Source organism: Hypanus sabinus, chromosome 12 (assembly GCF_030144855.1).
Source record: "Hypanus sabinus isolate sHypSab1 chromosome 12, sHypSab1.hap1, whole genome shotgun sequence".
In the NCBI taxonomy this organism is placed as follows: domain Eukaryota; kingdom Metazoa; phylum Chordata; class Chondrichthyes; order Myliobatiformes; family Dasyatidae; genus Hypanus; species Hypanus sabinus.
The window spans coordinates 75,194,647-75,222,470 of record NC_082717.1 but is presented as its reverse complement, the minus strand read 5'-3'; the positions used below and the strand labels follow the sequence as shown (position 1 = coordinate 75,222,470).

At 40.5% G+C, this 27,824-nt stretch overlaps 1 protein-coding gene across 6 annotated transcripts in view; it reads left to right on the top strand.

Moving 5' to 3' along the window:
• The window catches only part of LOC132403024 (1-phosphatidylinositol 4,5-bisphosphate phosphodiesterase beta-4), a 542,946-nt gene that overhangs the window by 66,089 nt on the left and 449,033 nt on the right, over window positions 1-27,824 (top strand). For 4 of the 6 annotated variants that reach the window (XM_059986232.1, XM_059986233.1, XM_059986235.1 and 1 more), the window contains exon 3: window positions 5,226-5,387. The exons of the other annotated variants lie outside the window; for them this stretch is intronic. The gene's annotated coding sequence lies outside the window, so the exon portion shown is untranslated. The remainder of the gene's footprint in view (window positions 1-5,225; window positions 5,388-27,824) is intronic. 6 annotated transcript variants of the gene reach the window in all.

Sequence of the window (27,824 nt, the reverse complement as noted above, 5' to 3'; positions counted from 1 at the left end):
TACAAATTTAACAATCAGACTTAAGTAGTACTTTTCTTTGTACCTTCTACCTTCTTAACAGGTGCTGTCTGTTACTTCCATCAGGCGTTCCACTGGAAAGTGTTGATTTGTCTGTTTGGTGATATGATATTTGGTTCTGTGGTAAAGTTGTTTATTTCTTCTATCAGAATAATTCCACGTTCAAATGAAACCCATTTGGTACAGATGTCAAAATTTCTTGGTTTTATTCATTAGATTTAGAATCTAAACATCTGTGGAATTGTTTAATGTCTGATTTTAATTGTGTATGTGACATTGTTCTTCAAATCATTATCAACATATTTCTTTTGTTTAGTTCCTGGTTTTTTGGTTCTTAATCATGCTTTCTGTTTCATTCCTTACTCTGTGATATTTATAGTGCTGTGTTGGTTGGTTGGGGGTTGTCCATCATGCCCGACGATGACAGGAAAACTGTGTGCAAGAGTTTTTAAACTGGAAAAGCTATTGCACTGGGCCAGTCCCACTCTCTTGACCTCAGGAGATTTAAGTCCAGTGGTATGAGTAAGTGTCACAAACTGGGATCTTCCCTTGGATGACCATGACCTCTTCTGCGCCTCGTCGTGCTCTTCGCTGTCTACGGAGCCTTGGCGTACTGCTTTCCTGGCTGTTAGATCCCACTGCAGATCTTATCTGCCCAGTCTGTTGGAGCTGACTTCGCATGCTGGGATAGGCATATTCCTAACTCACCAGAGTATGAGGTGGCCAGTTACTCTTACCTGATTTAGCCCACCTGCCGAAGTGGTGTACTGGGGTGTGGCCACTGTCGCATGCAGACAGCTACTTGAAGCCACAGTTGAGGGTTGAGTGTCCATTTGTGGACCAAAGGTGAGTGATTTGGCCCAGATAGGGCATGACAAGCCCCTCCATTGGAGGTGCTACCCTCCCTGAATACCCCACCTACCCCAATATTGATTTGCAGGGTACTAGTTATATTGAGAGTATAACTAATTAATTATGAATACTAATGCACCCTGCAAATTAATCTGATGCTTCTATTTTTCTTGCAGTGATAATTCAGTTGTATATTTTGTTGCTGTCCCTGATCCAATGTGTTAAGGCTCGGGGAACGTCGGGCAAGTTTGAAAATTGGATCCAAAAGTAGCTTGGCAGTGCTAGATAGCGATGGTAGAGGGGTATTTTTATGTTTAGTGTTGTTCCACAGAGATTAATGTTGGGACTTGTGGTAGGCATGAATGATGCAGCTGTGGATGTAGGAGATGTGATCTGTGAGGTCACAGATGACTGAAGATTGGTGGAAATTTTGACTATAGTTTAGGCTACAGTTGATATCAATGTGATTTATGCAATAGTCTGAAAAATGGAGTTGGAGTTTAAACCTGAGGTATTGCATTTTCCAAATACTAATGGAGCTCGACCTTGCATCTTGGCAGGTGAGGTCCTAGGGAGTATTGAGGAATAAAGGAGTCATGGTATACAAATCTAAAGACCTTTGAAGGAGCAGTGCAGGTAAATAAGAAGCCAAATGGGATATTGCCCTTCATTTGTTGGAACATTAAATACAAAAACAGGGAGGTTATTATTCAACTTAATAAAATATTGGTCCGATAACAACAGTTCTGATTACCATGCTTTAGGAAAAATGAGATTCTGGAGAGGAAGTAGATTAAGCATAAGGAGTAAAAGATCTAGAGGGCATCTGAAGGAAATCTTTCACCAGGACTAAGCAGTGAGTACCTGAAATGTACTGCTCGAGACAGTCATGGAAGTAGAGTCACTGACAGCATTAAAATAACTGTCTAGACAAATAAAACAGAGGGCTCCATGCCAGGTGTGGGCGTAGTAGGCTGAATAGGCTTGTTTCCACTCTACCATTCATTCGTGTTTCTCACTTAGGAATCTTGTCTGACCTGATTGGATATCCTGTTTTTCTTGTTTCATAAATTTGCTTTGACATTGTATAGGTTCTGGCTTTTAGTGACTGGCACCTCTTTTCATTAAGCGTGCTTTGTCCTTTCTGCAAGCTGTTCACTATGATTGGTTGTTCTTGCTCTGTAAGCCTTAATTTAGATTCTTTCTGCTTTCCTCCCCATTTAGCAGAGAAATGCATGTTTGCTAGATGGATTATCCCACATTTTCTATTCGTGGAAATCAGGTATCTTATCTATCAACTAATGTAGCATGGTTGGCTTTTTGATATTTGGGGTTGGTTTACTGCTGCTGAGATACTGGGTTTGCCTTTTTTCCTAGAATAAGATTGCCCTCTGTCTCTTTTGTCAGTGCCAAAGGTTCATGACATTGTGAGTATGATGAACTGTTCTGTGAAAAGGAGGAAATATTTTTCGATGTAACTTTGGCAAGCTTGCTATCATTACCACTACTTTCAAGAGAAGAAAGATTTCAGATCTTGCAAAATCAGGCTCGCTCCAGTCACATCTTGATATTCTTCTCCAGCAAAACTTAAAAAAAATTTCTACGGTGGTGCTGCCTACCTAAAATATGGAGGAATGCAAGAGTTAATGAATTTGTGGAACAAAGATAATTGGGGGGCGCACAGGACGATACCACTATTACAGCATTAGCGACCTCGGTTCAATTCTACCACTGACAGTAAGGAGTTGGTGTGTTCTCCCTGTGATTGTGTGGGTGTCCTATGGGTGGTCTGGTTTCCTCACATTTCTCGAAGACATGGGTTAGTAGGGTAATTGGGCAGTGTGGTCATCTTACCATGCCATATCTGTAAATGAATAAAATGTTCTTTAACAGGCAGGAGTCTTTTCTCATTCCCTTTGTTTTTTTTTGTTTAATTTTTATTCAATATTTGTTTCTTTTTCTGTCACTGACTTCCTGACTATCATTCCTTTTTACTTGGAAAGCTTTCATATTTTATCTTAGTGCTGTCCACTTCAATTAATGTTAGACATTCGGCTGAAAGTGTCCTCCTCACTGAGTCCTTTTCTTCTGCTACAATCTGCTCTGTATCTACTCTAAGATACATCCACTTGAGGTATCTGAGTGATTTCAGAGGCGTAATTTATTTGAAAAGGCGATCTCAAGTCTTCATCAAACAATAAAACTGATTACACTTAAGGTTTCAGAAGAAATTTCATTCTCTGCCTTCTATTCTAGTTCTGGACTAGTCTCACTCAGATGGCTAAGTCAAGGCAAACATGCTGTAAGCTTAGCCTGAATTTGTGGTTTTAAACTTATTACCACAAAGAGGAAGCCAACTTGGTCTATCAGGTCCATGCTGGCAATCATCCATCTTATTTACTCCCATTTGTGCATCAGCACTTTTTCTTTATCCACTAAGCTACACGTGTTGGCGCGTGGCCTAGTCGATAAGGCATCGGTCTAGTGATCTGAAGGTCACTGGTTCAAGCCCTAGCTGAGGCAGCGTGTTGTGTCCTCGAGCAAGGCACTTAACAACACATTGCTCTGCGACGACACTGGTGCCAAGCTGCTTTGGTCCTAGTGCCCTTCCCTTGGACAACATCGGTGGTATAGAGAGGGGAAAGCTTGCAGCTTGGGCAACTGCCGGTCTCCCAGACAATCCTGCCCAGGCCTGTGCCCTGGACACCTTCCAAGGCGCAAATCCATGGTCTCATCAGACTAACAGATGCCTATTATTATTAAAACTACAATAATCTAGGAGATATTGGAGCACATAGAAGACATGGGTAGACTTGGGGGGTGGGGGGGAGTGTGCATTATTGAGTCAGGATTGAGCCTGGGTCCATGGAGCTGTGGGTCATATTTTCCCATGGGTTGGACCCATGTATCTATTTTCTGTCTGTCCCTATTGTATTTTGTGTTGTCTGTTTATTATGGGTAGTTGTCCCTTTGGTTGGGGCCTGGGAGACAAAGAGTTTAGTTGTATATTCATGCTTTGTCTTTGGTTCAGTTTAGTTTGGGTATAGCCAGGTAATGGGAGGATTGCTTTTTTTTTGTTGACTGCTTAAATACTGTTAATATTTAAGAACACTTTAAATATACTAATACTGTTTATCTCATAGTATCGCCAGTTTTAATCCAATTTGGTGTTCACTTGTTTCAAGATTGTTCGTTTAGCTAGTTTCTTAATAAAGGATTGAACGTACATTCTTTGATTTTACAAATTCAGTATTGTGGATACTGTGCCATACAGTTTCAGTGCTTAGTCTCTGAGAAGCTTTGGATTGTTTTCAAATAACTGTTACACTATTAACTACTCTTTATTAACGTTCCTTTATATTACGGCTCCCCACCTTGAAGGAAATATGATCTCACAACTGACCCCTTGTTTGGGGAGCTATCATCAACTGCAGTTGACACTTGTTTTCATTTGGAGACCCTACACTGAATGAAGGGCACAGTTTTCATTTGCGTCATAGAGACCCCTATATGCTCTTGTTCCATTTGTTAAGATTGATAGAATGGTGTGCATTTGTTTATGTTTAATATTCTCTGGACTTGGATTTGAAATTTTGGCTGGGATATATGGGATTCTGAGCCTTCGGGATCATGACCCAGTGTGATAAATTGTGAGGCTGACACAGACAACAGCAACTTCTCATTCCTTCTTTAGGCCTGGATTTCTTTTTCTTTTGTGACCACCTTGTGGAGAATATTTGTGTATTAATTTGTTTGGACCTTTAACTGCATCCTTACAAATTGGATGTTATTCTTTAATGTCAACTTTAATTAGTCTCCCAAGATACCAACATGTTGTAAAGCTATCTTGGTTCTTTCAAAGTTAGCTTTTTGGGATTTGTGATGTTATTCAGTTGTTCCACCCTCTTTTGGATCATGTTATCATTTCATAAGAACACAAGAAAATGTGTTATGACATCTAACCCTTCCAGCTTCTGCTATTCAATATGATTATGATTGATTTGTCCAGGGTTTCAGTTCCTCTTGTGTGCCATTTCTCTCCAGCCCTAAATCCCCAATTCGTGGTGAGCTGTGGTTAAATAGCTGTACATCGCTGAGATGCACTGTTCAGAGCAAATTCCCCTTGCATGTAGTAATCAGTTTGTTTACTTAAAATGGACTGCACAAATTTTCTTATACATATTGATGCTGTTCATTTTGTTAGGAAAATTACCTAACTGAAACATGTTATGAAGATTGCAGTTGTTTTTAACTGTGCATTGAATGCAAAATCTGCTTTCTTCTTTCCTCACCCTGCATCAGAGTAACACTATTTTTCATCATCCTAACATGTTCTTTTTTACCTCTTTGTGCAGTGGCCTCTCATGATGACCAAGCAGCCTAATTAGAACACAGGAGACCCGAAAGCAGCATCTTGTGGACGAACGTCTTGACCAAACAGGAACAGCCAGTTCAAGAAGTAACAACTGACAAGTCAGCTAACGCAGGATTGGAAGAGTGAAAGGGGATAGCTTCAGGTGAGGAGGTGCAAAGGGGAGTAGGTAAATGAAGGAAGGCGTATTTTTTTGTATGAGTCGTGCTACATAAAGAACATATAACTCTGATGCATGGATGCATAGATACAAAGGATTCCATGGTGTAATCTCAAGCTTGAAGTTCTCAGTGCTCTTGGGAAGATGCATCCATAGTTTTGGCACTTAACAAAAAAAAATAATCGCAACCTTGGGCTGAGCACTGATTAGGTCTCCGTTCTAATTCTTCTAGATCTAAGTGCTGCCTTTGACACAATTGCCTACAACGTTCTCCTAAGTCACCTTGAGAACTGGATTGGCCTCTCTGGTAGCAGCCTTCATTGATTTTGTTCATGTGTCTTGGAGAGAAAATTTTGCATCTGTTTTGGAGACTATTTTTGTAAGAGGTAAAATGTACCTTTTGCAGTTGCTCAGGGAAGCTGTCTTATTTCCCTACTCTTCTCCTTTTTCATTCTTCTCATAGGAGACATCATTAGAGAACATAAACTCTATTTTCAGTTACGTGGATGACACATGATTGAGCCTGATGATGATAACACTTTATCTTCTCTGACATCTAGTATGGCTGCAGTGAACAGATAGATGAGCAAGAATTTCCAAAACTAAATCAAGATAAGACTAAAATACATTTAGTTGATCTCAAAGCCAAAAGAGATAAAACTCGTGATAAACTTGGGAACTTGGTTCCCCTTGTAAGATCAGAAGTAACAATCCTGGGTGTTAGCCTTGATTCAGGTTTAAGTTTTAGATCCCACAGAAGAAAATTAACCAGAGTGGCATCCTACACTTAAGAAATATTGCAAAGTTAGGTGTATTAAGATGATGAGAGGCATTGATCATGTGGATAGCCAGGGTTTTTTTCCCAGGGCTGAAATGGTTATCATGAGGGGGTATAGTTTTAAGGTGCTTGGAAATGGATATCGAGGGGATGTCAGGGGTGAGTTTTTCACACACAGAGTGGTGGGTGTGTGGAATCCACTGCCAGCAGTGGTGGTGGAGGTGAGTACAATAGGATCTTTTAAGAGCATCTTAGATAGGTATAGGGAGCTTAGAAAAATAGAGGGTTATGTGCTAGGGAAATTCTAGGCAGTCTCTAGAGTAGGTTACATGGTTGGCACAACATTGTGGGCTGAAGGGCCTGTAATGTGCTGTAAATTTCTATGTTCTATGTCTGTTTCTGTCACGTAATGATACTCAAAAACTAATTCTTGCCTTTATATCGAATAGACTAGATTAATGCAATGCACTTTTTACTGGTCTTCCAAAACAATCCATTGACAGATTTAAACTCATTCAGAGCTCTGCTGCTAGATTCTTAGCTAAAACCAGGACGAGAGAGCATATGACCCTGTGATTTCAGTCTATGGGGCCAATGTAAAAGCATCCTTCAAGAGGATGAACTCACAGAAAGAATCCAGCCCAGACATGTTACCTGCCCTTTCAAAGCTGACTTTGAAAGAACCAAGATAGCTTTACAACATGTCGGTATCTTGGGAGACTAATTAAAGTTGACATTAAAGAATAACATCCAATTTGTAAGGATGCAGTTAAAGGTCCAAACAAATTAATACACAAATATTCTCCACAAGGTGGTTTCCAAACACCCGTGCTGATCAACTGGCTGGAGTGTTCACTGAGGTCATTAACCTCTGACGTCTGCAGTCTGAGGTACCCACATGCTTCAGGCAGATTTCAATTATGCTGGTGCCTAAGAAGAACATGGTAACCTGCCTCAATAACTATCATCCTGTAGCACTCACATCCACAGTGATGAAGTGCTTTGAGAGTTTGGTGGTGAAACATATCGACTTCTGCCTGAGAAGTAACTTGGATCCACTCCAATTTATCTACTGGCACAACAGGTCTGCCTCAAATGCCATTTCATTGGCTCTTCACTCTACCCTGAAAAGTCTGGGCAGCAACAATGCAAACAACACGATGCTCTTTATTGAATACAGCTCAATATTCAATACCATCATCTCCTTAAAACTAATCAGTAAGGTTCAAGACCTTGACCTCAGTACCTCTGTGGATTTGGATTGATTTCCTCATTTGTAGACTCGAGTCTGTTTGGATCAGCAACAGCATCTCTTCCACAAATCTTCATCAGCATAGTTGTACTACAAGGCTGTGTGCTTAGCCCCCTGCTTTACTTGCTTTACACTTATGACTGTGCTGCTCAGCATAGCTCCGATGCAATATTGAAGTTTGCTTATGTCACCACTGTCATAGGCTGAATCAAAGGTGGTAATGAATTGTAGGAGGGTGGTTGAGAATCTGGCTGAGCGGTGCCACAAACACAACCTCTTATTCAATGTATACAAGACCAAGGAGCTGCTTATGGTCTTCAGGAGGAGGAAACCAGAGGTCCATGAGGTCATTGAGGGATCAGAGGTGGAGAGGGTCAGCAACTTTAAATTCCTTGGTGTTATTTCAGGTGACCTGTCCTGGGCTCAGCATGTAAGTGCAATTACGATGTAAGTTCGACTTTCTTAGAACTTTTGGTGAAGATCCAGCATGGCATCTAAAACTTTGACAAACTTTATTGATGTGTGGTGGGAAGTATATTGACTTGCTGCATTACAGCCTGGTATAGAAACACCAATGCCGTTAAATGGAAAATCCTACAAATCATAGTGGATTTGGCCCAGTCCATCGTGGGTAAAGCCCTCCTACCATTGCATGCATCTGCACAGGAGAGCAACTTCCACCACCCAAGTCCTGCTCTTCTTGCTGCTGCCATCAGGAAGAAGGTAAAGGAGTCTCAGGACCCATACCACTAGGTTCATGAACAGTAATTACTCCTCAACCATCAGGCTCTTCAACCTGAAGGGATTCATTTGCCCCATCATTTGAACTCTCCCACAATCAATGGACTCACTTTCAAGCACTCTTCATCACATGATCTTGATGTTTATTGCTTATTCAATTATTATTACTATTCCTTTTTTGTTCCTTGATTTGCACAGTTCACTGTCTTTGTCGACTGGTTGTTCAGCCTGTCGATGCAGACTTTCTTTGACTTTATTATGGTTATTGGATTTATTGTGTATGCCTGCAAGCAAATGAATCTCAGGATTGTATATGGTGATGTATAGGTATATCAAAGTATATACATCTCATAATGTACAACCTTGAGATTCTTTTTCTGCGGGCATACTTAACAAATCTGTAGAACAGTAACGGATGGTGAGATAGTGATCTGGAACTTTGAATACCACTCCAGTCCTAACTGCTGTGCATCGGCTTCCTGCATCTTTTAAAATGGATTTTACACTTCTCTTGTTTTTAAAGCTCTCGGTGGTCTGGGACTGGTGCACATCACAGAATCACTTTCAGCAGCCCTGTGTCCACTGTGGAGAACTTCAGGTTCCTGGGAACCACCATCTCTCAGGATCTGAAGTGGGAGCAGAACATCAGCTCCATCCTGAAGAAGGCCCAGCAGCGGATGTACTTCCTGCGGCTCTTGAGGAAATATGGTCCGCCTCAGGAATTGCTGCTGCAGTTCTACACTGCAGTCATTGAGTCTGTCTTGTGCACCTCCATCACTGTGTGGTTTGGAGCCACCACCAAGCAGGATAGAACCAGACTACAGCGCACAGTGAGGACTGCTGAGCGCATCATTGGAGCCTCCCTGCCCTCTATTGTGGACCTGTACTCTTCTAGGTTGAAGAAGAGGGCAGGGAACATCATAAAGGACTCCTTCCATCCTGCGCACGGATTGTTTGAACTGCTTCCGTCTGGTAGACGCTTCAGATCCCTCCAGACTAAGACTAATAGGCACTGGAGAAGTTTTTTCCCTACTGTGGTCACTTTGCTGAACAGTTAACTGCCGGTTAACTGTCGGCTAACTATTACTTGGATTGCACTACCTGTGTGTGTATAATCTATATTTTCATTTATATTTATCATTATTATTGTTATGAGCAGAGAGAGAACATCTGCCGGAAGTAAATTCCTTGTATGTGCACAGGTACTTGGCGATTAAAGTCTGATTCTGATTCTGATTTTATAATCTTGTAGAGCTCTCAGGTCTTCTTCCACTGGTCTCTTATATTTAAACAATCATCCTCAGAAAATCACCTTCTTTGAACTATGCTCCTAAATTGTGGAACTCAATATCTAAACCTATAAAGAAAGCCGACTGGGTTTAAACTATTAAATGTCAGCTCAAAACCGTGCTTTTAACTAACATCAATTTGTCTTTTATTTTCATGTTTGCACTTTATCCCATTGTAAAACAATTTGAACTACATTTGTATGAAAAGTGCTCTATAAATAAGTTAATTATTTTATTATTCTCAGTTCAAGGTATTTAAACCTGAGGTTTGGTCATAGCTAAGTGCGCTCATTTTTCAATTGCTAGGAACATTTGAACTATTCTAGTGGTGTTTAGTAGTGTGGCTTTCTGGAGATGTACATAAATATTGCTGTGTGGTCTAATTATTTAATGTCATTGTGTAGTGATTTAGGGATGATACCAGCTGTACATATTACTATTGGGACAATGTATTTCCTGTTCATGTTCCATAGTCTTTCAATTTCCTCTTTTAATTCAGCATAAGTCTGGTGTTTTTCACTTAGTGATTTTTATATGTTATGTCTTTTTGGAATGGCTATATCTATTAAGTAAGTTGTTCTTGTTTGGTGGTGTTTACTTTTCGGAATTGCATTTACTTGTGTGGAGTGCTGAATCCTGAAGGTTGATGAAAATATATCCTTGGTTTTATCTGACTGTTGTGTAATTTTTTTTTATGTCGTGTTAATTCTCTTCCTCCTCCTGTCCTAGACAGTGTTAACCTAAGGGCATTCAAGTATACATGGTGTTTTCTAAAATTTGTTATTATTAAAAAGTTCTTATTTTTCTTTGTAAATTTTCCAGATTCATTTTGGTCCTAGATATAATGCCAAAAGAATACATTGGTATTGGTATAGTGAGAGTATGTATTGGCTTTGATATATTTTTACTATTGAGCTCTGGTTGGCAGATTTTCTTAAGACTTAATTTTCTTAAGTAAATTCTGTTGAATGTTTCCCCTTTATTGCACTGTGCTCTATTTGCTTTGCTTGTTGATATCCTGGATTGCTGTATTTTTCATACTTATCTATTGATTGTATTGTATCCTGCTGCTGTGTTTTATATTCTACCAGTTGTATTGCACCTTTCTTTATGTTTAATGTTCTGCACTTGTCCAAAGTTCATGTTTGAAAATAGCTCTACTATTTGTTTTAAAAGCTCTAGCTTTACTGATGGAGTGTATAATTTCAAATTGTCCGTGTATAGAAGGTGTGTCAGTGTATAATTCACTTGAATCCTAAACATGAGAAAATCTGCAGATGCTGGAAGTGCAAGCAACACACACAAAATGCTGGAGGAACTCAGCAGGTCAGGCAGTATCCATGGAAAAGGGTAAACTGTTGACGTTTTGGGCCAAGTCCCTTCTTCAGGTCTGCTGAAGGGTCTTGACCTGAAACATCAACTGTTTACTCTCATGGTGTAGCGTGGCATTATACTTTAAAATTAACATTCAAATTGAATTTGGTCCTGTCCTGTGGACTAGCCAAGAAATTTAAAAATTATGTTCCTCAAATTAAGGAATATTTTATGTCTTATTTGCCCAAAATTCCTATCATTAATTCTCATAAGATTATTAGAAGATTTTTGTGCCTGAGAGTCCCAATCTACTGAAATTATTTCGCTTCTACTCTATTATGCTGCAAAGGAATGTCGTGGTTTTTCTGTATGATGCCTGCCAGCAAGAATTGCCTAATTTTACATTATCCCAAGTGTAGTAGAATAATGAACCTTACACTTAAATCATTCAAGTCCATTGGGTGTATAGCTTTGGCGCTGTTAGTCAAGTAGCCCCTTAACCAATCATTGCTAAGCAATTAAGCATTACTAATATAGAAGAGCATTAGCGGCTGTCCGTGTATCAACAGCTGCTAGTCTGTGTGTAAAGTAAAATAGTTTACATGTGATTTCCTCAGATAAACTTGAGCAGGTCGATGAGAGTAGGCAGTTCAAGTGATTTGGTGCTGACTAGATGGGCTGAATGGCCTGTTTCAGCGCTGTACATTTCTGTGATTGAGTCGAGAACATGTTGAGTTCAAATGTAACTGTGGCATAGGATCAATCAAATGGTTTCTGAGCCAGAATTTGTATCTATGTCAAGATTGTATCATATGTGGGCAGGTAACACGTTTAGAGTGCATTGCATAGCATTCATTCAGAGGTGTTTATGTTTATTGGATCCTTCTGATAAAGGGCTTTCAGATTCAGTGAGTCAATGCATGAATATCAAGGCCTGTTTCTATCATTATTTTCTGTCCAAAGTCCTAAAGTTGCAAAAGTAACTAAAAATGTTTTCTCCTTCTGAACTGTAAAATTTTAGATACTTGTTGTTTATGGAATGAAGGTGTTATTCGCTTGCAAAGCGGCAAAGCTGCTAGAATTTACTTGCGAGCTTTCCTGATTGGCTGCTGAAACTTTGGGAAATACTGACAGAAGCTTAATTTCCACTCACAGCTTGCCAAATGTTAGTTGGGAGGACTTGAGGCAATTCTCAGTCAGCGGTACTGCGTATTATTTCCAAATAAGTGTAGAGCTCACTTCCATTTTCTGGCTCTTCAATCCATCCAGGTTAGCTATGCTCCACCAGTATAAATTACGTAGTTGCTTCTGCAAATATAGTTTAAACATATCAGAAGGCAGGAAATAGCATGAAGAATCTGCAATTATTAAGCAATTTCCTCCCAACAACTTCAGTGATTTTCTCTGCTTCATTTAAGCATCATTTCTATCCTCTTGTTTTTTTCTCTGCCCTCTGCAACATGAAACCTGTGAATGTACCAATTTCATTTAGCACTTTATGGATCATGCTTTAGATTCTTTTTCTGTGATGAAGAACCTATCTACATTGGTCGGTTATCATTTCAGCCAAGTTAATAACTCATCAGGGTGACTGATAAGTTCGTGGGCTAAGGTAGAAGGAGATGAGTCATTAACCAAACTTTCTGCATAATCACTCAAAGAGTTGACCTGCATGTGCATGTAACAACAGCTGTATAACTCATCACCTTCTACCTTAAGCCACAAACTTATCAATCACCCATCTGTGGACACTTTCTGGAGGTCCAAGATCCGTATGCTCCATGACCACTGGAGTAAGTGTGTAAATGTAGGAGGGGACTATTTTGAAAAATGAATGTGCTAGCTTTCTAAAATTGACTCCTTCTACCTTCGGCCACAAACTTATCAGTTACCCCTCGTAATGTGAAAAGCAGAGGTACCAACACTGGCCCCTGCAGAACACCACTAGTCACCAGCAGTCAAGCAGAAAAAGCCCCTTTTATTCTCACTCTGCCTCCTGCCAGTCAATGAATCTTCTATCCATATTAATCTTTCCTGTCATACTATGGGCTGTTATGTTGTTAAGCAGCCCTGTGTGCATCACCTTGTCAAATGCCTTCTGAAAATCCAAGTATAAGACATCCATTGACTCTCCTTTGTCTATCCTGCTTGTTATTTTCTTAAAAGAATTCCAACAGATTTGTCAGGCAAGATTTCCCTTTAAGGAAACTATGCTGACTTTGGCCTGTTTTGTCATTCAAAGGTTCATTTATTATTGAAATATACAACACTAAAATTCTTCTCCCGATAGCCATGAAATCAAGAAAGAAAAGAAAAGCAGCATGATCATCAACCCCAAATCCCAACTCCCTGCACAAAAAAACAAACAAAAACGGATCATGGCATATCAATCCCCAAATCTCTCCTTCTATCCTACTCCGCACAAAAAAAAAGACCGGGCAAGAAACACAGAATTAAAAAAAAATTATAAAACTGAAAGAAAAGTCTATAGTCCAAGTCCCCATCCAAAATGTGGAAAATCTGGGCAGCACTCTCCGGCCAGTGCGGCAGGCACTCCGCGCTCCAGCTCAGAGCGATCAAAAGACGGGCAGCTGGCACTCGCTTCAATGCTTCAATCTCACTTGTGGCTTTAATCAATGTTATGGAGTCAGACATCGGCTTGCACCGCGTCCCGCAGCCTGACCGCTACAAGATTTGCGCACGCTGGCTCAGTCTCACGGAATGTTCTTGGAAACTGCAGAGTGCTGGAACACCCATACGGTCTCCAAACTTTCGCTTCTCGCCTCGATGTTTCGGTCTCCCTCATTGCTTTAATCGACGACAATTGAAGTTTTTTATCATGGGCACTGGAGTACCCAAAACCTCATTCTTACTAATAGACTCCAACATTTTCCCAACCATTGAACTGGCTGATAATTATGGTCATTCTCATTGTGGTTTTCTGTTTGGTGTCTTCTACGGGTTTGGAAATTGTGATTTTAAAGAAGAGTAAATTGTCCAGATGCACTTTGAACAACAGTATTAGTCTTTGTGGGAAATCATGTTATATTTCTACTCGGAATAAATACATTTCATTTACTTTCTGTCCTGAAGACAGCTATACATTATACCCATTACATTAACATATTAAAAACTAGAGCTGGAAGATGCAATAATACACGAGTGGTTTTATTACATCTCGCAAATTGCATGTAGGAATCTTCTGTAGTACATTGCAAAGAGCTCCAGGTCATGATGTGAAATGCTTGCACATGTCTAGTAGTAAATGGCTAGCTTGATAAATGGGATTTTGCTGTTTCTGCAGAATATTGCATATGCATTAGTTATGTCTAGCCTCGGCATTCTGAAGCAGTTTTTTTCCAATTCAATCGGGCATATTATTTTTCATTAAGGAGGATGGCAATGGTGAACATTGACTCATCCTTTTTAATGGAGAATGATTCATTAATTTCCATTATTGCATTCACTAGATTGCTGACTTGGACTGTACCTCCTGGATAAACTAAAAGAATTGCCCACACATTGACTGTCTTTGTCAGCTTGACTAAAATCGAATGAAACCTTGCAATCTTTAATAAACATAGTATTTGTGTGTTCTCTCTTGAGTGATTCTTTTTGACATTGCATTGTGCTGTAAACTGCTGAGAAACTGTAGCTTTAGGCTTTCTGATTAATTTTCAGTTCTCTAAGGTAATAAATGTAAGTGCTAAACCAATGTGAAGAAACAGTTGTAATAACAAAATTCACAGTACCGGAATCCCCTTGTTCATGAAATGAATGCTGTAAACTGCACTGAGCATGTCTTTGTCCAGAACAGGAAGATGCATTTATCTTATTATTTCTACCACCTTCTGCTTACAGAAACAGCAAATAACACACAGTGCAGAACTATCCCCCTAAATATTTTATATCATTCTTCCTCATTTATTTTCATCAGTCTCACTTATCTTTAAGAACCAATAAATGTTGTAAACATTTTAATTTCTCTCGCATGACTTGTATGTTCAATCTCTGAAAGCTTCAAGTGGTAATTTGCCACCAGTTGCCTTACATCATGGATCAACATATGAAATGCATTTTCACCCTGTTAATGGACTACCAGGCAGCACTGGGAATGCAGTGTTAGTCTGAAGTATTAATCGCTTTATAAACTGTCACTGTTCATGCATAATGGAAATGGAGAAAAATAAATATGCTGCAGTTTAAAATTGTGTATTTATTTAAACTGTTATCATCAAGGGAACATTGCAATTCGCAGCCCAGTAAGGAGCCATTTTACATTTACATATCTGTACCAGCATGTTACTAAAACAGTATGAAATTCATCCTGATAGTCCTTTTCACACAGTTTTGCTGGTTATCGTTTTCTTGTCAAGCTATTTCAATTACTTACTGTCAAGGAGATGGACAGGTCAGAAAAGCCTTGGGTGCATAATATCTCAATTGATTATTATGTTGGATGTAGAGGCAATATTATTGATGATCCTTGATGATGTACAGCCAGTGTACATGCATCTCGTTTTATAGCGATAGATGTATCTATTACATGCGCAGGAATTCTAGCTAATGACAAATTCATTCTTCACCGATGGTTATAAAAGTTGTGCGTGTGGCAACACTGGCTATGAAAAACTTGCTGAACAAGTAAAGTTTTCTGAATGAAGTATGAGATGGTGTTTGGGTTCTGGATGTTTTTCTTGCAACATGTGAAACTTCAGTACAGGAGTAGGAGGACTGAAATTGTTCATAGATCTGGTAAGAGATTTTGAAATTCAGTTTGAGGATGCGGCCTGAGTTGGTAAATATTGGCAATATTAGCTGTGTTGGACTGTTGTAGTCCTTGTCAGCGTATCCCACAGGACTTGGGATAACAACTGACCTAGAAGAGCTTTATGATGCCCAAAGGTAAGCTACTCAGCACAGGATTCTAGCCTCTGAGTGGCTGTCACAATGTGCTTTGTTCATTTGAATGTCCAGTTGGTGATGAGCTGTAGGATGCTTGTGAAGGAAATGCCACACATGAGGCTGCTTAACAAACTATGTGCACATGGTACTACAGGAAAGATTCTGGCGTGGATAAAGCAGTGCAAAGTTTGGGAATAGAGGGAGCTGGTTGGCTGCCTGTGACCAGTGGTGTTCCACATGGCTCTATATTGAGACCAATTCTTTTAAAATTGTATGTCAGTAGTTTGGATGATGGAATTCATGGCGATGTTTCAAAGTTTACATGCAATATAAGATGGTTGGAGAGGCAGGTAGTTTTGAGGAAGTAGAGAGGTTACAGAAGAACTTGGACAGATGAGGGGAATGGCCAGAGAAATGGCAGATGGAACACAGAGTCAGGAAATGTATGCTCATGCACTTTGGTAGAACAAATGAAAGGGTTCACTTTTTTTAAAATGGAGAGAAAATACAAAACAAAACCGGAGTGCAAAGGGACTTGGGAGTCTTCGTGCAGGATTCCTTAAAAGTTAATTTGCAGGTCAAGTCTGTGGTGAGGAAGGCAAGTACAAAGTTAGCATTCATTTCAAGAGGACTAAAATAAAAAAGCAAGGATGTAATGTTGAAATTTTCAGCCACTGGTGAAGCCTCACTTGGATTATTATGAGAAGGTTTGAGTCCTTAGAAAGGATGTGCTGACAATGGAGAAGTTTCAAAGGACATTCATGAAAGTAATTTCAGGATTGAATGACTTGTTACATAAAGAGTGTCTGATGATTCTGGGCCTAGAATTTAGAAGAATGCGGGTGACCTCATTGAAACCTATTGAATAGTGAAAGGCCTTGATAGAGTAGATATGGAGAGAATATTTACTATGGTGGGGGAGTCTTAAGACCAGAGAACACAGCCTCAGAATAGTGGAGCTTCCTTTTAGAATGGAGATGAGGTGGAATTTCTTTAGCCAGAGAGTGGTGAATCTGTGGAATTATTTGCAGCAGGTAGCTGTGGAGGCCAAATCTTCATGCATATTTAAGGCAGAGACTGATAAATTCTTGATTGGTCAGGGCATGAAGAGATACAGCGAAAAGGCAGGAGATTGGGTCTGGAAGAAAATTTGGATCAGCCATGATGAAATAGCAGAACAGACTTGATGAACCAAATGGCCTAATTCTGTTCTTATGTCTTGTGGTCTTATGGGGTTTTACGAGGATGATTGAACGTTCAGTAAAGATGGTTAGACATCTTGCTGGAGGTGATCATCACTTGGAACTTAGAAACAAATATTTCCTGCTCATCAGAATCAGGTTTAATATCACTAGCATATGTCATGAAATTTGTTAACTTGCTGTGGCAGTACAGTGCAATTCGTGATAAATATAGAAAAAAACTGAATTACACTGTGTGTGTTTGTGTGTGTATTAAATAGTTAACTGAGTACTTTGCTCAGTTCTGGTTGCCTCACTACAGGAAGGATGGGGAAGCCATAGAAAGGGTGCAGAGGAGATCTACAAGGATGTTGCCTGGATTGGGGAGCACGCCTTATGAGAATAGGTTGAGTGAACTCGGCCTTTTCTTCTTGGAGCGGCAGAGGATGAGAGGTGACCTGATAGAGGTGTATAAGATGATGAGAGGCATTGATTGTGTGGATAGTCAGAGGCTTTTTTCCCAGGGCTGAAATGGTTGCCACAAGAGGACACAGGTTTAAGGTGCTGGGGAGCAGCTACAGAGGAGATGTTAGGGGTAACTTTTTTTTAACTCAGAGAGTGGTGAGTGCGTGGAATGGGCTGCCGGCAATGGACGCAGATACAATTGGGTCTTTTAAAAGACTTTTGGATAGGTATATGGAGCTTAGCAAAATAGAGGGCTATGGGTAAGCCTTGTAATTTCTAAGGTAGGGGCATGTTTGGCACAACTTTGTGGGCCGAAGGGCCTGTATTGTGCTGTAGGTTTTCTATGTTTCTATGTAAAATGAATAAAACAAAAATAGAAATAACAGGGGTAGTATTTGTGGGTTCAATGTCCATTTAGAAATCGTATTGCATCTGACTATTTCCCATTTATACAGACAAATTATTATCGATCTGACTATTTCCCATTAACCCGTGGCACTCACCAAGGCTGCCCATTGTTCCCTCTTTTTGCAATTGCATTTGAGCCTTTTTCTATTGCACTTAATTCAACTACATTATTTCAAGGCGTTAGGAGAGGGGACATGGAACACTGTGTATCCCTATATGCTGACAACCTCTTACTTTATGTTAGCAACCCTGTAGGTAGCAGTCCTGCTATTGTGTCATCATTAGGTCAATTTGGAGCCTTCTCTGGCTATGAACTGAACCTTCAAAAAAGCAAATGCTTTTTAATAACTTGACCCTACAGATCCGACAGGAATCTTTGCCTTTTCCTTTATCTCAAGATTGTTTTGTATACCTTGGAACTCTCATTACTCTTTCTTTTACATCTCTGTTTGAAGCTAACTACAGGCCTCGGGTTAGCCAAATGAAGGCTGATTTTGAGAGATGGCGCAGTTTACCCCTTACTATAGCTGGGAGAATTCAATCAGTGAAAATGACTATACTTCCCAGATTTCTTTATTTGTTCCAGGGCTTGTCAGTTTTCTTATCCAAGTTATTTTTCCAAGTCAGTTGACCAAGCTATAACCTCCTTTATTTGGGAAAATAAGGTCCCAAGGGTTAATAAGCACATTCTCCAAAGAGTTTGTGACGTAGGTGGAGTGGGCCTTCCTAGCTTTATTCATTATTACTGGGCATCGAACATTCAAAAGGTATTATTTTGGCTCCACCGGTCTTGCCACTCCTTGTCTCTCCCAGCTTTAGAGTATTCTTCCTTGCCATTGAAATCCTGTCAATTCACATCTAACCCAGTTGTGCTCTCCACCCTCAAAATTTTTAATCAATTTCGCTGCCACTATAAGCTCACATCAGCTTCAGTTTTGGTTCCCATTTGTAGAAACCATCTATTTCTCCTCTCTGCACGCGATACAGTTTTTAGACAAAGGTGTTTGAACGGTCTTATGCGCATTAAGGATTTGTGCTTTGATAATATATTTGACAGTTTTGATGACCTGTGCAGTAAATATGGCCTTCTGCATAATCATTTTTCTAAATACCTGTAGAGTCACCACTTAGTCAAGGAAAAATTTCCCTCTTTTCCTGATATACCACCTGCTATGTTGTGGGAAAACTCACTCTTAGCTTTAATGATAAAGGGCTAATCTCTGTACTATACTCTCAGCTGATGTCTTTGGGAGTTCAAGATCTGAACAAAACTGGGACTAGGTGGGAGGATGACCTTCGTATGGATCTGGCTGAGGAATATTGGGCAAAAGCATTGAATAGGATTCATTCCTCATCATCATGTGCTAGACTGGGGCTCATACAATTTAAAGTTTTACACAGTGTACATTTAGTAAGGCTTGCTGACATATATCCCGGGACAGACGCTGGCTGTGACAGGAGTTCCTTCTCTCTGGCTGGTTTCATGCATGCATTTTGGTCTTGCCCTCAGCTTGATGGCTATTGGGCACTGGTTTTTAAAATTATCAGTGAGGTTTTGGGGGTGATAATGAGACCTTGCCTGTTTGTAACTGCATTTGGTGTGGCAGATGATGCTTTGGGTTTAAACGCAAACCAGTCGGATATCATTGCATTTAGATCGCTTTTGGCCCGTAGGAGAACCTCGCTGGTCTGGAAATCTGCCACTCCCCCCCATCTGCTGCTGCTTGGTTAGAGGACATAATGTTTCTTCTGAAACTAGAAAAGATTAAATTTACTCTGAGGGGGTCTGTGAAAAAGTTCTATTCGAAATGGGGACCTTTCTTGTAATATTTTGGGAGTCTTAAGAAACTACCTACTAGTTGAGGGCATTTGATTGTACTTGGGAATTTGCCCCCTTTTTAACACACATATGGTTTACCTCACAGGGTGGTTAATGAATTGTAATATGAGTATGTTCTGGATCATCTGATGTGTTGTGGATGTCTGTGGGCCTTCGTCTTGAAGGAATGTAGGGCTATGGCTGTGAAATGTCCATACTTGTATTTGTGAAGTGTTGTATTGTAAATATATTAGCTGCCATGGTATGTTCGGGCAGGGAGAGTGAGGGGAATTTTGTTTAGGGGTAAGATATAAAAGCAAAATGGAGGAAAATGTATTGCATTACGTGTCCTGTTTTGTGTCATTCCTTAAAAAAAATCGTATGGCAGAGGGGAAGAAGCTGTTCCTGAATCACTCTGTGTGCCTTCAGGCTTCTGTACCTCCTTCCTGGTAGTAACAATGAGAAGAGTGCACACCCTGGGTGATGGGGGTCCTTAATGATGGACAGTGCCTTTCTGAGGCACCACTCCTCGAAGATGTCTTGGATACTACGGAGGCGAGTACCCATGATGCAGCTAATTAATTTTACAACTTCCTGTAGCTTACTTCAAACATGTGCGGCTGTCTCCCCTTCCCGTACCAGACAGCGATACAGCCTGTCTGAATGCTCTGTTTGGTACATTTGTATAAATTTCCGAGTGTTTTGGGTGACAAACCAGATATCTCCTTAAACTTCAAATGAAATGTAGCTGCTGTCTTGCCTTCTTTACAGCTGCATCAATATCTTGGGACCAGGTTAGATCCTCAGATCTTGAGACCCAGGAACTTGAAATTGCACACTCTCTCCACTGCTGAACCCTCTGTGAGGATTGGGTTGTGTCGCTTCGTCTTATCGTTATCACCTCAAGCCTGAATGTAATCCATGTTTTGCCAGATGTCGGCGTAAATTTCTTCATAGTTTAAGAAGCTGTGAATGGGATTGAGCATTGTGTAATCATCTGTGGGAATTCCTTCACCTTTTCGTGATGATTTAAATGGCATGACCAGGAGATGCTTTTCTGAAGTTCTTGCAACACTCCTGGAGCAGAGGTGTTTGATCTCCCCTGTCTTTCATTATGAATGACTCCAGTCTGTAGAAAGGATTTTCCTTCATTCTATCAACTTCAGTTTTATCTAGGCTCTTTGTTGCTATCTTCAGTTGTCTGCTGTCTTCAGTGGACGGTCCATCTCATCCCTGCTCTGGATCAAGACTGTGGGGAGATGGAGATTTGACAGATCAATAAAACTGAGCATCCGTGAAGAGGGTGGAATAAAAGTGTCAGGTTAGCTCTGTTAATTACACCTTCAATCACTTCGCTAAAGAGATGGTGGTTAGTCACATTGAATCTGTCCTGGGTTCTGTGAACAAAATGTAACTGGATAATTTTCCACTTTGTAGGTTTAACTACAGTGTCATAGAGCAGTGTCATTTAACAATTGTGACAATTTGGCAACAGGTGAAGCTAGTTCTGCAGTTGTAAGTCTTCAAATCCTCTAATTGAAGTATGTCGTCTTCCTTCACCTAACTGCATTTTGTCATTCCTTAAAATGGTACAGAGGAGAGCATTGTTTGAAAACTGACTGCTTTGATGAGATCATCTACTCAGCAATTCTGTTCGAAGATTGTTGCAAGTGCTTCAGACTTGAGTCTTGCTCTCCATTGTTGTTGAGGATGCTCCTTAGTTGCCTTTTGTTGGTTTATTCAGTTCTGAATAGTGTTGGGTGTGAGACTGTGCAATTGCACAACTCTATTAAAAGAGGTTTCATTTCTCTCTTAGCTTGTGTATTGTTCAGTGTTACAGATTGATCTGGTGTTGCTCCAGGAATCCCCTTGTGCGTACTTCATCTGACGTGGTGGTCATGGTAGATTGATGATTTTTTTAATTATCACCCATTTCAAAGTCATGAATATGCTGCATAACATGATATACAATGCTCTCTATAAAGGCTGGGTTTTCAATACAGAATAGGCTATTTGATCCTTAACAGGGGTTGACCCTCCCTTATTTCCAGATGTGCCGCAATGTATTTCCTGTAACATGGCTCCTGAGCTCATTTCTTGATTCAGCAGTCACTTGCCTACAATTAAAAGGTTGCCAATTAACCTTTCTTTTCGGGATATAGGAGGTTGCTGGAGTACTGGACAGTAAACAATGCGGTTACAGGAAGATTATTTAGAGTTTACACTGACCCACGGTCAGGAAGCTTTGAGACACCAACTTGAATTGTTGCACCACCATACCTCCTCGAACCTCCACAGTTGCCATAGTGGGATTTAAACTAAATCTTTGGCTTATTTGTCTAATAAATGAACTGCTGCACCTTCACTGTTCTATATAAAGTATGTGCAGAGTTCCCTTGAGCCCCGGCTGTTATGGCAAGGTAGGTCAGAAATGGGTAGATTAATGGCATTAAGGTCAAGTTGGTTTGATTTATTTGGAAAAATGTTATAGCTATAGTAGTTGTTCATTTTCTGGGACCAATGCCTTGTGCAAAATTCTTCCTCTGTACATTTTATCTTAATAGGCAAATATGCTGACTTGGGATACTAAATCTGGGACATCAAAAGCAAATGTTTTCAACAGAACCAGTCAGTCTGTGTTTTGCCCTCCAATTAAAACATAGTAGATTGAAGCGTCTCAAGATAGAAAGGATACATTCGACCTGTAAAGCTTTTGGTTGAACAAGGGCTTTTCACTCTGATCTTACCTTTTTGCATTAATCTGTTGCCGTGTGATTGCACATTTAAATACTTTTTAAAAAAATGGATTAAATGTTTCCACCTCTCTCACTTCCATTCAGAAGTTCAAACAGTCCTTTGGTGAGGCAGCACTTCACTTGTGAATCTGTTGATGTTGTCTATATGGTGCCCCTGATGTGACCTCACCTACATTAGTGATTGGAGGAAATGCTTTGTCGAGTACCTCTGCTCTATCTACAAAAGGCGGAATTTCCCAGTGGCTAACCATTTTAATTACTATCTCCATTCCTGCTGTAACATGTTGTTCCATGGCCTCCTCTTCTGAAGCCACTTTCAAGTTGGAGGACCAAAACCTCATATTCTGTCTAGGTCACCTCTGACTGGATGGCATGGACAACAATTTCTCCAACTTTTGGTAATTATTTTCCCCTCCCTCTTCCTTCAAGTTCCCCAAACTGGCCTCTTGCCTCTTCTCACATGCCTGTCACCTACCCCTGGTGCCCCTCCTTGTTCCTTTTCTCCCATTATCCACTCTCCATTCCTGCCAGGTCTTCTCCAGCCTTCTTTTTTCAGCTGTCACCTCCCAAGTTTTTACTTCATCCCATCTCCCCCACCCACCTGGCTTCACCTATTGCCTTCTAGCTTGTTTTCCTTTCCATCCTCCTCACCCCCACCTTCTTCTGGCATCTTCCCCTTCCTTTCCAGTGGTGATGAAGGGTCACTGCCCAAACTGCTGTCTGCCCCGTTGAGTTCCACCATCACTTTATGTGTTGGTTGAATGTTTCTGCCTCTTTCAGAAATTATCTCTGGAGCACTGTTACTTAGGTTGAAAATATTTTTCCAGATCTCTCAGTCTTTCAGCCCTGGAAGTCATAAACACAAGAGAATCTGCAGGTGTTGGATATCTTCAGGAGTACACAAAAAAAAGCTGAAGAAACTCAGCAGGTCAAGTAGCATTTATGGAGAAGAATAAACATTCAACATTTTGGGCCAAAGCCCCTAACAGGACATGTGGCAACTATGCATAGCAACGTAATATCTGAAGGTTTCAATGTGAGCGTATTAGCCTAATAATTAACATAACAGGTGATAGACAGGCAACCAACAGCAGCTTAAGTATGTCCAGCAGATATCTTACAAGCTGTCTGCGTGGACTTTAGTAAGGCATTGTCTACATAGACTTCAGTAAGGCATTTGACATGATCCCGCGTGGGAGACTGGTCAAGAAGATTCAGCATTCAGGGTTAGCTATTTTATTAGGTCAGACTTTGGTGTTGTGGGAGAAGCCAGAGACTGGTAATCAGGATTGCCTCTCTGACAGGAGGCCTGTGTCTAGAAGTGTGCTGCAGGGATCGGTGCCGGGTCCTTCATTTTTTTTTTTTGTCATTTATATCAATGATTTGGATGATGATGTAGTCAACTGGATCAGCAAATTTGGGGATGACACCAGGATTGGTGTTGTAGTGGACAGGGAGGAAGGTTATCGTGGCTTGCAGAGTGCCTTGTATCAGCTGCAAAAATGGGCGAAAGATAGCAGATGGAATTTGATGCAGACAAGTTTGAGGTTTTGCACTTCGGTAGGACCAACCAGGGCATGTCTCAGGCAGTTAATGGTAGGGCACTGAGATGTGTGGTAGAACAAAGGGATCTGGGACACGGGTACATAATTCATTGAAAGTGGCATCATCCCAAGTAGATGAGGTTGTAAAGAAAGCTTTCGGCACATTGGCTTTCATATATCAATATATTGAGTACAGGAGATGAGATGTTATGTTTTTGTATAAGACATTGGTGGGGCCTAATCTGGAGTATTGTGTGCAGTTTTGGTCACCTACCTACAGGAAAATTGTGAACAAAGTTGAAAGAGTACAGCAAAAATTTACAACAATGTTGCTGGGTCTGGAGGACCTGAGTTATAAAGAAAGTTTAAATAGGTTAGGATGGTGTTCTTCAGAATGTAGAAGATTTGATCTGAGAGGAGATTTTTTAGAGGTATACAAAAACGAGGGGTATAGATAGGGTAATTGCAAGAAAGCTTTTCTCACTGAGGTTGGGTGGGACTACAGCCAGAGGTCATGGACCAAGTGTGAGAAGTTTAAGTAGAACTTGAGGGGAAGCTTCTTCACCCGAAGGTTGTGAGAGTGCGAAATGAGCTGCCAGTGCAAGTAGTGCACGTGAGCTTGATTTTAACATTTCAGTAAAGTCTGGATAGGTACATGGATAGCGGCATATGGAGAGCTATGGTCCCGGTGCGGGATGGGAGTAGGCAGTTTAAATAGTTTTGGCATTGACTAGTTGGGCTGAAGGGCCTGTTTCTGTACTGCCTTTCTCTATGACTCTGTGACAGATGGTCTCAGATTTTTCCACCAGCTCTGGAAGTCACTTGGGGGCAAGTTAACATTGTATGCTGTATCAAAAGCTCATGTTTTTTTTAAATCTGAGATGCGCAATCAACATGGTGGGAGAATCAGTTCCCCCCTCCCCCTTAAAAGTCTAAATCCTATTAGTTTTGGAGTAGGCTAGAAGTTTCTTGCATAGTTTCTCTAGTAACTATTATATTTCAAACTCTTACTTTGTTCCTTGTAAAATAACACTGGTTGAAAATTTGCATTTTCAGATGATGGTGCAGTGTTAATTGATAGTATTTATGTATATTTAACCTTGAAAGCTTGCAGTTGATATGCAGTTTTGTATGATCATGTACTTAGCATTTGGCAAAGAGTTCTCAAGATAATTGTCTTTCGTTGTATTTCTGAAGCACAGGTTTCTGTAAATATTTAACTTTTAAATGTGTACATTATGGAAACTGAGTTAATACCCTGTAGATTATTTTATTGCAGGATTTAGTCACAAGCATCCAAGTTTTGGAAAACCCAAAGCCACAGTCATGATGTTTCAGCTTACCTGAAAACATTCATGTTTTATGTTCCAACAGAAAGATCCTCAGCAATCGGTATTATCATCAGAATGGTGGATAACTAAGAACTGTGTGGGTTGACTTGGGCAATGAAGAAAATAGTAAATGACTAGTCATCTGGGAGTTGTAAATGACTACTCCTATTTAGTCCTTTTTTTCGAGAGTTGATATCATATTCTGCAAGTGGCTTCTTGTTGTCAGGGCCATTAGTTATTTTACTCTGATTTTCCATCTCTAGTATTGAATCATAGGCCTGGAATTTCAAAGTAGTAAATGAAAAGCTAGATTGCGTATTTTGAGGAAAGTAGCACTTAAGTGATTTAAATTAGAGCTAAATTGCATGGATTTTTTTGATTTTTTTTTTGAACTTGCATGTTATGGCACAGAAAGAGGTCAAAGCCCTTGCAGTCCATTCCTTCTCCCACCAATCCCATTGCTATTCCCTTATTTTCCCTGCAGCTCTGCAACTTGTACTCCCTCACATTAAATTTCTATTTACTGAAGATAGGCGACAGCTTCCTGGTGGTTCATAAAACAAGATCAGAGGTGAGAGCTGATCTTGCTCGCTCTCTGCGATGCTCATCTCCATGGTGCTGAAGCTATGGAGATTGTCCCAGCTGCAGTGCTCCGTGCCTGCTAATATGATGAACTGATAAGAGAAGCTTTGGGCCTACTCTGGGCACCTCCAGGCTTTGGATATGAGGACTCATTTTTGGCTTGGGATGCTGTGGTTCACTTAAATTGTTTGCATGATTTTTATTCTTGCTCTTTTCTCTTGCTCATCGTGTGTTAGTCTTTTGTTTTTATTTTTGTTCACTTTTTTTCTTTAATTGGGTTCTTCCGGGTTTCTTGCTGTGAGCAAGCAAATCTCAAAGTTGTATAGTTTATATATTCTTTGATAATGCATCTTGAATAAATACAACTAATAAAAGTTTTTCTGTGGGAAATTGTGGTGAACGATCACCACAGACAATGAAGAGGTCAAGCGAAGGCGAGGCTGACTCGAGCATCCAGGCATGCGATGCAAAGTTGAAACAAGGTCGAGGCATCTTCGAGACAGAATTGGAGCGAGCAAAGAGGGGAAAAGTCTTAGCGGAGGGGCTTCAGAGCCCATTCACCTAAACTGAGAAGGAAGTTGAATCAATGTAAGTGCTGGGCCAATGTGGAAATGCTGGGGCCCGGAGTATATCAATGCCACAGGGCCCCAGTGACCCTGGTGTTTGGATGATTTAAATGCCAGGCCAGATGGATTGAAAAGGCAGGGCATCGGGACCTGAGGCAAGTTTCAGGCCAGTTCTGCTTGCTGCTCCGGTGTTCTAGCTGCCTCAGGCTTCATATCTATAGTTTACACTTTCATTCTGAATGCTGTTGCTTGATTTTATTGTTTGTGCAATTTGTGTTCATTTTCTCACTGCGCATTGGCTGTTCGTTGCACTTTTCTTTAAATTGGGTTCTTTTGGGTTTCTTGTTTTATGGTTGCCTGTAGGGAAATGAATCTCAAGGTTGTATAATTAATATTTTGATAATAAGTGTACTTTGAACTTAGAATGCAACCATCAATTTAACTTTGATTATCTACTTCCATGAAGGTTAAATTGCCTGCCAGCACAAATTTGGGATGTGGGGGACAGTCAAAAGGTATGGCAAACTCCACGCACACAAGGTCAAGATCAGCGATTGTTCCTGGAGATATGATATCCATTCACTTGTTCTCTCTGTTTCGTTTACTTCTTTACCTATTTTACTATGACTCCTCCACTTCCCTGCCACATTCACATTTCGTGAATTTTTGTAGCAATGCAAAGGTTTAAATCTTCTGGTTATTATCTGATGAATATTACTATCAGAATTAGATTTATTATCTATTACAGTCATGTGAAGTATTTTGTTTTGGGACAGATATCGATGTAACACCCTGGGAAAGGTTTCATTGCTAACATAATGGTCTTTCTATAGAAGCGGTGTTTGGGTTATGGTTAGAGATAATGGGTACTTTGGAATGTGAACCTTCCAATGAAGGGAGTGTGTTTTTGTGTTGTGTGTGAGCTGCGTCTTTTGTTTGGCGGGAGATGAAGGGAGAAGATACTGGAGAGAAGAGGTTGTAGGACTCAACTCAGAGCGGGGCCATGATTTGACGAAGCCCTGGGGGGTCAAAGGAGGATCAGCGAAGGGGAATCTGTGAGCTCCAACGTGTGCACTTTGGGCTGTTTCATTAAAGTGGACCCTTTTTGCTTTTTCTTTACTAAACCTTTAGTCAAATTAAGAATTATAAAGCTAAATTGCTAATTGTAAGCGGTGTACTGTGTTGTTTCGTGGTACTGATTTGTAACAGGGTAACAGATCACACAGCATCCACATAAACAGCGGGTTTTGAGGTGGGCTCACACCTCAGTCTCACACGTTTGGCAGAGCCAGAGATTAGAAACATAGAAAACCTACAGCACAGTACAGGCCCTTCGGCCCACAAAGCTGTGCCGAACAGTCCTTCCCCTAGAAATTATCCAGGTTTACCCATAGCCCTCTATTTATCTGAGCTCCATGTACCTGTCCAGAAGTGTATCCGCCTCCACCACTTTTGCTGGCAGCCCATTCTACGCACTCACCACTCTCTGCG